General features: G+C 38.3%; 1 long non-coding RNA gene across 3 annotated transcripts in view; it reads right to left on the bottom strand.

The window, feature by feature from the left end:
• Positions 1-10160, bottom strand: part of LOC110400066 — a 64529-nt gene that overhangs the window by 52108 nt on the left and 2261 nt on the right. For all 3 annotated transcript variants that reach the window (XR_002439596.1, XR_002439595.1, XR_002439597.1), the window contains exon 2: positions 7289-7414. This is a non-coding gene — a long non-coding RNA (uncharacterized LOC110400066). The remainder of the gene's footprint in view (positions 1-7288; positions 7415-10160) is intronic.

Genomic DNA, 10160 nt, shown 5'->3' with positions numbered 1-10160 from the left:
CTTACTGACAAGCCTCCTTTGATTAATTTGAGAGAAAAGGGAAGTATGAGATCTGGCCTTCATCCACTTACTGTGGTTTAACTTCAAAGCTATTTGGGGAAAACCCTAAATTACTTTCTGGAGATGCTTTCTTCACTATTGAAGTTCCTCAAGCAAATGAAAACACTCTCATACTCCTTTCTCTCATTTATAAGAAATTTTCCTCATTTTCCTGCATAATACAATTGAAAGGTGACGAGCAGTAATTTGAAGTCTCAGATGTTTGTTTCAATTTCTGAGATTCTAGAGGATGAAAAAGGAATCTGCTTTTTCCTGGTGTTCCTTCTGGAGCACAAAAATAAACAGATAGAATTAATTTGCAATCTGTAGAAGTCTAGATCACAAGAATGATAAGGTGTAGTCAGTCCACAGTAGGGATATATACCTTTTAAGTCTAAAAGCATACGGCACAAAGAGCTATTGAAGCAGTTCTTAATAACAGGTGCCTCAATAGTTCTCCCTTTGATTGAAGGAATAGAGGAAGCCACCCAAGTCATTTTGTCCTAAGTAAATCAGTTCTTCCTTATGTCGTATCAGAGAAAGCCATAAGGCTACACAAATGTAACCAGCTTATTCCTTTAAAGGCAGAAAAAAAGTTCAGTTGGTTCCAGAAGACACGAGGCACTGATTTGAGCCAAATTTTTGAAACCTACTTTGAATTGAATTAAAATTAAAAATGGAGGTGATAATGACTTTTGAGGCAGCTAAATGTCAGATGACAAACAAGTGGCCATTTCAGACAGGTAATAAAGAACCAAAAGAAACAGAACATTGAAAATCTAGGGTGTCTCTATGTAAATAAAATCATAGGCATTAGAAATGGAAAAAGCGTAGTACAGTTTCTCCCTTCACCTACCACAATTGGATACAGTTTCCATGCAGAAAACAGTATTAAACTGACAATATATACAACTAGCAATAAGGAGAAAGAAGAGGGAAAACATATTTTCAAACAGGAAGCCTGTTCAAAGATATTCATCAAGCCTTAGCAATTTTCTTCTAACTTACCATTTTGGCTTATAAAATTATATGAAAACATGAAGCATATAGTTGTCCCCACCTTTTGTCAGGAAAGCCAGGTGACAATAGGGAAGAAATGTTAGTTGCCTATTTCATACAGGTTGCAAAAGGCTGAACCTATTAAGAAAATAGGTCAAAGCTTACACATGCTTTTTCTTGTGTTAATAAGACACATTTGCGTATGACATGCCATTAAGAACTAGACTTTTCACTCCTGTTACAACTTTGTCCTGAATTAATATTCTTGAAGACTACGCTTTCCACTCTTCTGCATTCCCTTCCACTTTTAGAGAGTATTAAAAGAATACATTGATGGCTAGAAAAGCCCTATGAATCCACAGCATGTTGTCCCCTCTATCCTTCAGCTCTAACATGTACTAGAGATTAGTTCGTATCTATAAAAAGAACTGCAGCTGTTAGTGCTTGTCTACTTACAAGAGGCTTGAAAAGCATATATCAATTAAGGAGAATTTGTTTCGAAGCACTTGAAAACTCTTGTGTGTATTCCCTGTGTAACTAACAACTTTGCCTTCCCTTCACTTCTACAGACACTGCCAAAATCATTCATGGAAAAGCCTACAAAACTCATTACACCTAAATCTCTCACTAAGTCATCTACATGGTAACCCCAGCGGCATTTGGAATAAATCATTATTAGTTCTTATTTCGTCTCATCTTAGCAGCTTTATTTGTGTCCTGTATCCTCTATTTGGCAGCCATTCTTTCCGCTTTGCTGTCTCCTTACACCCCTTGAGATGACTGATTAGATTAAAATAATTCAGGACTGAGATGATTCATGTTTCAGTTAAAGTCAACTGCACAGGCTGTTCTGCACTGGCGAGACTGCCTGCGGTTTACCATGCACTTGGGCATGTTCCAGTGACGTGGAGGTGTGAAAAGATTAGGGCAAAACTGAGGCACTTCCCTTTGGCCTTTCATGCTACAGCAGCTGTTCACAGAGCAGCCCTCTGGCAAAGGGAATAGTGAGCAGTGCTGTGAGTTAACAGGCTCTTTACCACAATGGGCTCAAGCTCAAATTCAGACTTGGGTCACAAGTAAAAATATTTGGCCTGATCTTCCAAATAATTCTGCAAAATTGCTGTGGTCCTATAAAAAAGTACCAAGAACCAGTGTAATAAAAGCCTGTTGCAAGACAAGCCTGGAGCAGTGCCTAAAAAGGCAACGGCAAGCTGCTAGTCTTTCCAGCTTTCACATATTGTCAAGGATCTTAGTTCCCATGTTTTGCAGGCTACGGGCTCAATTGCCATAGTTTTGGGAATCTACTTTTCATCCAGCACTGGACTAGAAAGGGACGTCACGTGGCACTGAATGAATTTTCACACATTCTCATGTAAGGCAGATACAGGCTGCTATCAAAGAACCTGCAGAGCAGAGCTGTAAACACAGTTATACTAGAACGACTGTAACAGACAGAAGGGAAAGCTTTCTCTCGACTCTTGTAGCAAAGAGGCTTTTCTTCAAGTCCTATGTAAAACCAACAGCAAGCCTGACATCCAGAAAAAAAAAAAGGCACCTCTAATGCTTTTTGGGTGTCTCTGCAGTTCTTAATACACAATGTGGGTAAATTGTACATGCATGCCTCTGTTTTTTGTAGTATGACTGGTGCCATGTTTTTACATAGGACATTCCAGGAAAAGCTGCAGCGTAGCCCTCATCTGTCTCTGATCCCTCAGGGAAAGATAATCACATCTCAGTAACCCAGACACAGCAGCTGTATGTCTGCTCCTGGAACAGCTATTCACACAGGACTCTAATGAGAGAGGTCCTTTTTCTGCAAAGCAATATCAGCTAATGTTATTTCACTGGCTGAGCAAAAGGTATCCCAGTTCAAACACTTGTGCTTATAGCCTTGCAGTTGTTAACGTCATAGGAACGTGAAGAGTTCCATGTTATAAATAGCTTTATATAAAAGCAATCTTAAAACAAAGAAATAAATTATGAGTACTGGCCACACCTAGCAACCTTAGATAAGGGCCATAATCCCATGCACTAAACATTTTATATTGAACAAAAAAAAGGTTATGATGCCCTCCTCATCTCCTATCAAACTTGCAGCCTAAATGCTCATTTTCAAACTTGCAAATAGGACAACTTGTAAACCTTGACAACTGTAAACTTTGACTTCACTTAGAAGGACAGAGGAATGAGCAGGTGATCAGTATAAGCCTAACAAACTCAGTAGATTTTCGCAAGAGCAAGTCCAGCCTAATTAGTCTGAAACAAAGTGCAAAACTAGAAAAAAGATTTTTTTTATAAAAAAGTATTAGTTTTGTTACAGCAGTCCTGTCAGCAGCAGAACCCTGCTGGAGACACGACACAGGGATTCTATGTACCTGGCTCACAGAGCAAAGCAAATGGTGCAAGAGATACGTCAGCATAGGAAAATGCTAGTACATTTTCCAAACACTGATATCACCCCGCTGTGCACAAAGATATCAGGATCTTGTGATGTTCGACCACAAAGCTGGTCTCACAGTGTTTGGTTGGCATACTAACTACAAACAGTTTTTGGCAATGAAATTGGTTCTCAAGATTAAGATTCACCTGAGGGTAAAGAATAGGATCAGTGGCTGGGAAAAATGGAAGGGAATTCATTCCTCTTGTTGACAAACTTTTTATCTTGTTGACAAACTTTTTCTCACTCTTCAATTATTAAACCTACACAAACAGCAGTACTGCTTCCAGTTCAGCACCAAAAACATTTCCGACCCCTTTCAGGAAAGCTGTAACCAACTCTTGCCAGGGAAGCTCTATGTAGGAGAACATTTTTAAGATCCACCTTCCTCTGGGCTACTAGAATAAATACTCAGGCATAAAGCACAGAAATTCACAGAAAAAAAAAAAAAGAAAAAGAAAAAAAAGCCTAATTGGATCTTCTGATGCTAACTATAACTACAGTAATAAGTAGAATTAGAGGAAACACTCTTTTTAATTTTATCAGGCTTAAATCAAGCATAAGATACACTGTAGAGAAGAAGGAGTGAGCTGCAGCTCAGGTTAAACTGTCTCAGCAAGCAATCCAACACAGCTTGAGCTAAAAGAAACCTCATGATATACCTCTTATTTCATCATTGTTTCATGTTTGTATTTATGGAGTCATATGTGGTTTTCTTATATTACAGTTTATCCTGGAGACAGTTACCTCCTCCATTAGTAACAGGGAAGTTTATGACAGCGCAGTTGCAGTGTGCGCTACATTTTATGAGTTTATATGTGTTCCTTTCTCTCCACAAAGGATCTGCTTTCAATATCACCACTCAACTTCAACATTTTACTTTGTCAGAATTAGATTCAGCCACTAAAAATCTGAACTTGACACATATGCAAAAAAGTTGCTTGAGGGAACTTTTGCAAAGCATGCTTTATCCACAAAGCAAGAACAAAGCTGTTATTCATTCCCCTCAATATTTAGTCTTCACTGTAACTTCCACATGTATATAAGACAGTTCAGAAACAGACACAAAAATCTGAGGCTTTATCACTGGAGAGAGCAAGTGCTCCTATGCAAACTTACATGCAGGATGTTTTCTGAATAGGCTGTAGGACATTTACAGGCATGCTTACAATCACTGTATGTTTTCACTTGACTGGAAAAATAGAACAGAAAACCCATACCCTTCCACAAAGTGGCAAAAGCCTGAAGGTTTACATAGAAAGTGACCATACATCTAATGTAAGAGCACTTTTTATTTTTTTTAAGCTCCAGTACTTTAAAATATACTCCTGCCCAGATTCACCCTTTGGATTGGTATAATCCATTTTTATCACATTTTTTTCAGATGCCTAAAGATAGTCCTATGCATAAACATTTACACAACCCCTTAGGTACATAACTGAATTGAAAGAGTTGAAGGTACATTAGGTCAGCACTAAAAGTCGCTGAATTTTATCATTATTTTTAGTATTTACTGCTAACGCCGTGCAACTGTATATTAATAAATTTCCTAGGTTCAAGTTTTTTTAAAGCCAAGGTTAATACTGACAGATAAGCTGTCTGCAAACTGTACTCCTCTTTAGGCAACAAAGCACTTTGGTATAACAAACCCTCACAAAGAGGAGGAAGGACAATCACACAACCACACACAGAAGTTGGAATCAGAAGTTCAAAATTCTGTTGTTGTGGGTTTTCCCATCTTTTGGGTGACCTCGGGCAAATCGCTCTTGTCTTGTGTATCAGTATTTCTAGCTGTAAACTAGGGATAATATTCTCTTCATAAGGCTACTCTCCATTTTTGTAGCTTGTTTCAAGCTTCACAAGTAGAAACACAACTTTTTTTAACTGTTCACGTTTTCCTCTTTTACTATATACATATCAAAAAGTCTAACCTATTCATTGTGAAGTAATTACGGACAAAAGCCAGAGACTGTACTGAAGTGTATAAGGGATGCATAGTACTTCATTTTCTCAACAGAAGTTACTCAACAGAAATAATTTATAGATATGCTCACCAGGCTGACTTCATTTATCATGTACCGGTATATTTTACTTTGTTACAAGAGTAAAGTAAAAATGAGCATTTTAATGGTAAAATGTAATTAATACAAATATGTTATGTAATCGTGTATATTCTTTGAAGAACCTGAAGTGTAATAATGTATTCCCTTGAGGAAGCTGTAAATTAAAAATAATTGTATCAAATTTTGCTCTACTCTACATAAGTAAAAAGAAAAACTATTCGTGAAGAAGGCATTGAAATGGACCTACGAGGATAAGCAACTAATTTACTGGGAACTATTTTAAGTGGATGATCCTTGAAAGAGCGCTGAGGCCTGATAGTAAGATAGTAAGGTTTCTGCTCTATTAATGGGACGAAAATTGCCAATGAGAGAAGGGAGTCACTGACCAGCAGAGTCATCCAGCACACAAGGGTAGCATTAACAGGATGAAACACTAAAAACCTCAAACTAATAAGATTTTCACAATTATCCCTGTATATTAATTAGAAAGAAACTCAAAGAAAACTACATAGTGCAGCCTGCTCTGAACATCAAGTAGTTGTTTCTGCCCTGTCCAGACACACATTACCCTTTACAAGGCCAACTTCTTCTTTCGTTCACAAAAGAGCTTCATTCACGTCAAAAGACTTAAAATCGGGCAACTCAAAGTTTGAATTCCAGGTGTTAAGAATACAGTGGGGCTCAGCCATAAAGAAAAGCAATGAAGAATAAGATTATATTCTTTAAAACTTAGAGCAGTATTTCCCATGCCTGGGGAATGTGGTTATCATCAGAGAGCTCTGGATTTTCTAACACGTACCCAATGCCGGGTCGTGATTTTGAGGGCATCAGTTCTCCATCTGATTTTAGTGGCATTAATACATTTTAGATCAGTCATAGATGTAAACACATAACTGGGGAATAACTGAAAAAATAGAATATAACTCAAAGTTTCAGTAATACTTCCCCCTTATTTGTGTGTATTAGGCATACTATGCAAAATGAGGAAAAATAAGAAAAACAGGTATAAAACAAGCCAAGATAGTTTTTTTTCTTTTTAACTCAAAGTTTCACATCTAAGTATAGGATTTCCTTCCCAGTGCCACTGCTTATCTTCATCCAGTTGTGCAGAAGGCAGGGCCTACTCAGCTCAGTCTTCATCTCCTAGAGATTCCTCTAATTTTCCCCAATCTCAACCGAGAGCAACCAATCATCCTGCTACCTACTCCACAGGGCCAGAACTCTTTCCAAGGGCCTAGCACAAAATGTTTTTTCTCACTTCACTTCTCTTTGTAACCCTGATCTCTGGAGTCCCTGTAAGTCCAATCTCAGCTCCTTTCTACCAGGCAGGTTCTCTGATCAAGCATCCTTGCCACTCACCCCGATGACAGTCCTCGAGCAGACCAGCCTTCAAGCCCCTCCACGGTCTTGCCTCCCAGAAGTATCACCGTCTTCTAGTTCTCACTAGTTCACTCTTCTAGTACCCATTTCCAAGCAGCTCCCAATGCCTCTGGGTGCTGAAGCCAGCACTAATGAAATACAGCCCCCTTTTGACTTTGAAAGGAATTATGTACACTTCTATCTCTGCATGTAAACAGATGGAATCCAGGTTTATAATAATCCTTCGACTTTTATTTAAAAATATAAATTATTTTTATGCTTCTGTCCTCAGCTGAAGACTGAATAACAGAAGCACAGGTCAGAACCCTTTAAGTGTATTGATATATCTTATTTGAAATACTGCTTTCCAGACACATGGGTTAAAACTCACTTTCTGCTGCTGTTCAGTGAAGTAAGAAGAGAGCTTAATCTTATGAAGGGTTCAGGCAGTAGTATCAGGTAACTCAGTGGTGGGTAACAATCACCGCACAGATTACTTCTGAAAATTGTTCCCCATCTGAAAAACAAAGCAAACAAATAAACATCAATCTTTCAGGTCCTGGAACTTTACGGCCACTTATTTCTCATCAGATGAGAAGATGGAAATAAAAGCTGTTCACTTTGTGCACTGCAAGCAACATTTTTTGTCTGAAGGAATAAAAAAAACCCAACAAATATCCCAAGAAACTTCATTTCAATAAATCTCACCCATTTTAATTCTTGCTTTATACCAAACTGTCACTTTAGAAGATAGCCAAAGACAAAGTAAACCAAAAAGAAAACACAGTTTAGGATACTCATCAGAACCACATCAAAATAAAGTGATTGCAAATATGACAAAAAGGCTGAAATATTGTGAAATACAATAGCTTTAGACAAAATATGCTCCTTCTCTTTCCTGTTGGAGACCATTCAGCAAAGGAACATAACAGTTACCATCTTGTGTCAGATTTCTCCCTGCTTTTTTTTTTTCCGTTGACTCAAATCTCTTTGACTTTTCTCACATGCAGAACCCAGACCATAATGATTTTGGAGAAGGGGCTAAAGAGGCCACAGTATGGGTTAGAGAGCTGTGTCTGGCAGCTTCCTTTCATTATGCTGCCTCCTGAAATGGAAAGAATCCCCATCACAGCTGAACATGCTCCATTGTTACTGGGTCACAGCACAAAGGCAATTGCTTACTGGATCAGGTCATGAATGTGGCAATAGTTTGAGCTGCCTGAATTCCAGCTTTAAAAAATGGAATTACTGCAAGAGTTTCCAAAACAACACAGCTGACTATTCAACATCATCGGAAGTTATTTCTAGGAAATACAGGATTTGGGGCTTAGATAAGATCAGTTCATTTCTTTTATGAAGAGATGGCCAGAGCCACGTGACCTAACCAGAAAAGCCATAAGGGTAGGAACAGATTAACATCAGTAAGAACATACTGCGTAATAACTGAGTCACATTATATGGAAACGGGGTTTCAGAGAAATGTAATTTTTTTATCAAGTTTTTAAAGATGATTGAAAAGAAAATCACGTAAGTTAAAGCACTTGACAGGGATCTCAAATCACCTCCAAATTTGCCAAATAAAAATATTAAAACAAAAGGAAGTAGAAAGTCCTATGGCAATAAAGCAACATCCCCTACTGACCATTTTGTGTCTCGGTGATTGGTTTCCTACTTGCTGCAGATTTTCACAAATAGCAGTATTTTGTTCATGGTTCTAGGCCTCACAGGAGTGGATCTTGATCCAGAAAAGGGACCTTGTTTGTTCAAGGAATACTGAGTAGAACTTCAGCAACTGAAACTCTTCGGAAGTCCCAGGCTAAGTACTGCCACAATAATCTCAGCTTTTGCATAGTCCCTGCAAATTGCACTCAGGATACTGGTTATTTGACAAGTCAAGAGGGCACCATGTTTCTCCTTCAACATATGACTGACTTATAGGCACCTGTCTTTCCTTGCTTCTTTCCTAGTGGCTTGGTTCTACCTTGGAAACATTGATTCCACCAGATTTCCTTGAATTTGGGTATAATTTGTCTGTTAATATTTTAATTAATCTCAATTTGAAAAAAAAAGCTCATCATAGAGCACACATTTCATTGGAATATTCATTCTGCACTAGAAACCGAAACAGTAACAGGATATTCAAGCAAGTTCAAAGTAGTTTAAATTTTGAATTGCCTTTGTTTGAAAACTTTATGGCTGCCATTTTAAACCATTCTGAATTAATTCAGTTTGATTTGTCTTACTACTTAAAAACCAGTCTGCAGCACATTCATCAAGTATCACATGATATTGTGGCAGCTGGCATGCTCCCTCACCCTGCCATTCTAATCCAGCCATAAGCCCCTGTAACTCTTCTGAACATATTACAACACCTCTCGGCTAGATGTGTGGGCAGCTCTACCTCAAACTGTTTGAAAAACTGAGGGGTGTATTAATTCCTTTGGTCATCAGACACCTGAAGACCAGGTGGTTCTTACAACAGGAGATCATGAGCGCATACATACAGTAAAAATTTGAACCACAGGAGTTAACAGCTACTGCTAGTACAACCTTATTCCATACATGTAGTTGGAAACGAGAAGGAAATACAAGAATAGTTAAGAAGATTGACAACACAGAATATGGGGAACAAAATCATTCCAGGTCTGTACAAATCAACATTCACAGTATTTAGGCCTGTTATCCTTAATTGCTTGGAGCTCAGTTCCTCCCTTACTGCCAGTACAGCTGAGAACACTAAGAAAGGAATGGAAGAACGTGTAAATAAAAAAATTGAGATTGCTAGCACAAATATATAGCTTGCTCTGATTGTAATCCCTCTTATTTATTTCCATGGAAACCACAACAGGTACAAAAAGTACAATAACACTGTCTGATAGAGCAAGCTCTCAGCTACAAAACACTACTTTTCAACATAGTCACCACCATTAGCTGTGTACTTTGGCTAGCAATGAACAAGAGCCTGTATGCCATGCTCGTAAAAAATCCGCACAGCTGTCCAGATTGAGGCTTGTCTTTCACAGCACTATTGCTACTGCTGAAATGCACCACCCTTTGTGTAACTGTCCTCATATCTACTGTTTGGTCTCCACAAATGTTCAGAAAGCATTGATGAATATCAGTGGATTCATTTTTTTTTTTTTCCCACATGGAGGAATTCAATAACACCCCTTTGCTTCATATGCACTTCCATGTCAGATGTCATTTTGTCAGACTGACCATCTGCCTCACAGCAACAAAACACAAGTGAATATTGATGGGAA

The sequence above is a fragment of the Numida meleagris genome, chromosome 5 (assembly GCF_002078875.1).
Source record: "Numida meleagris isolate 19003 breed g44 Domestic line chromosome 5, NumMel1.0, whole genome shotgun sequence".
Classification (NCBI taxonomy): domain Eukaryota; kingdom Metazoa; phylum Chordata; class Aves; order Galliformes; family Numididae; genus Numida; species Numida meleagris.
The sequence above is the reverse complement of the archived record's forward strand: the minus strand, read 5'-3'. Positions and strand labels throughout refer to the sequence as shown.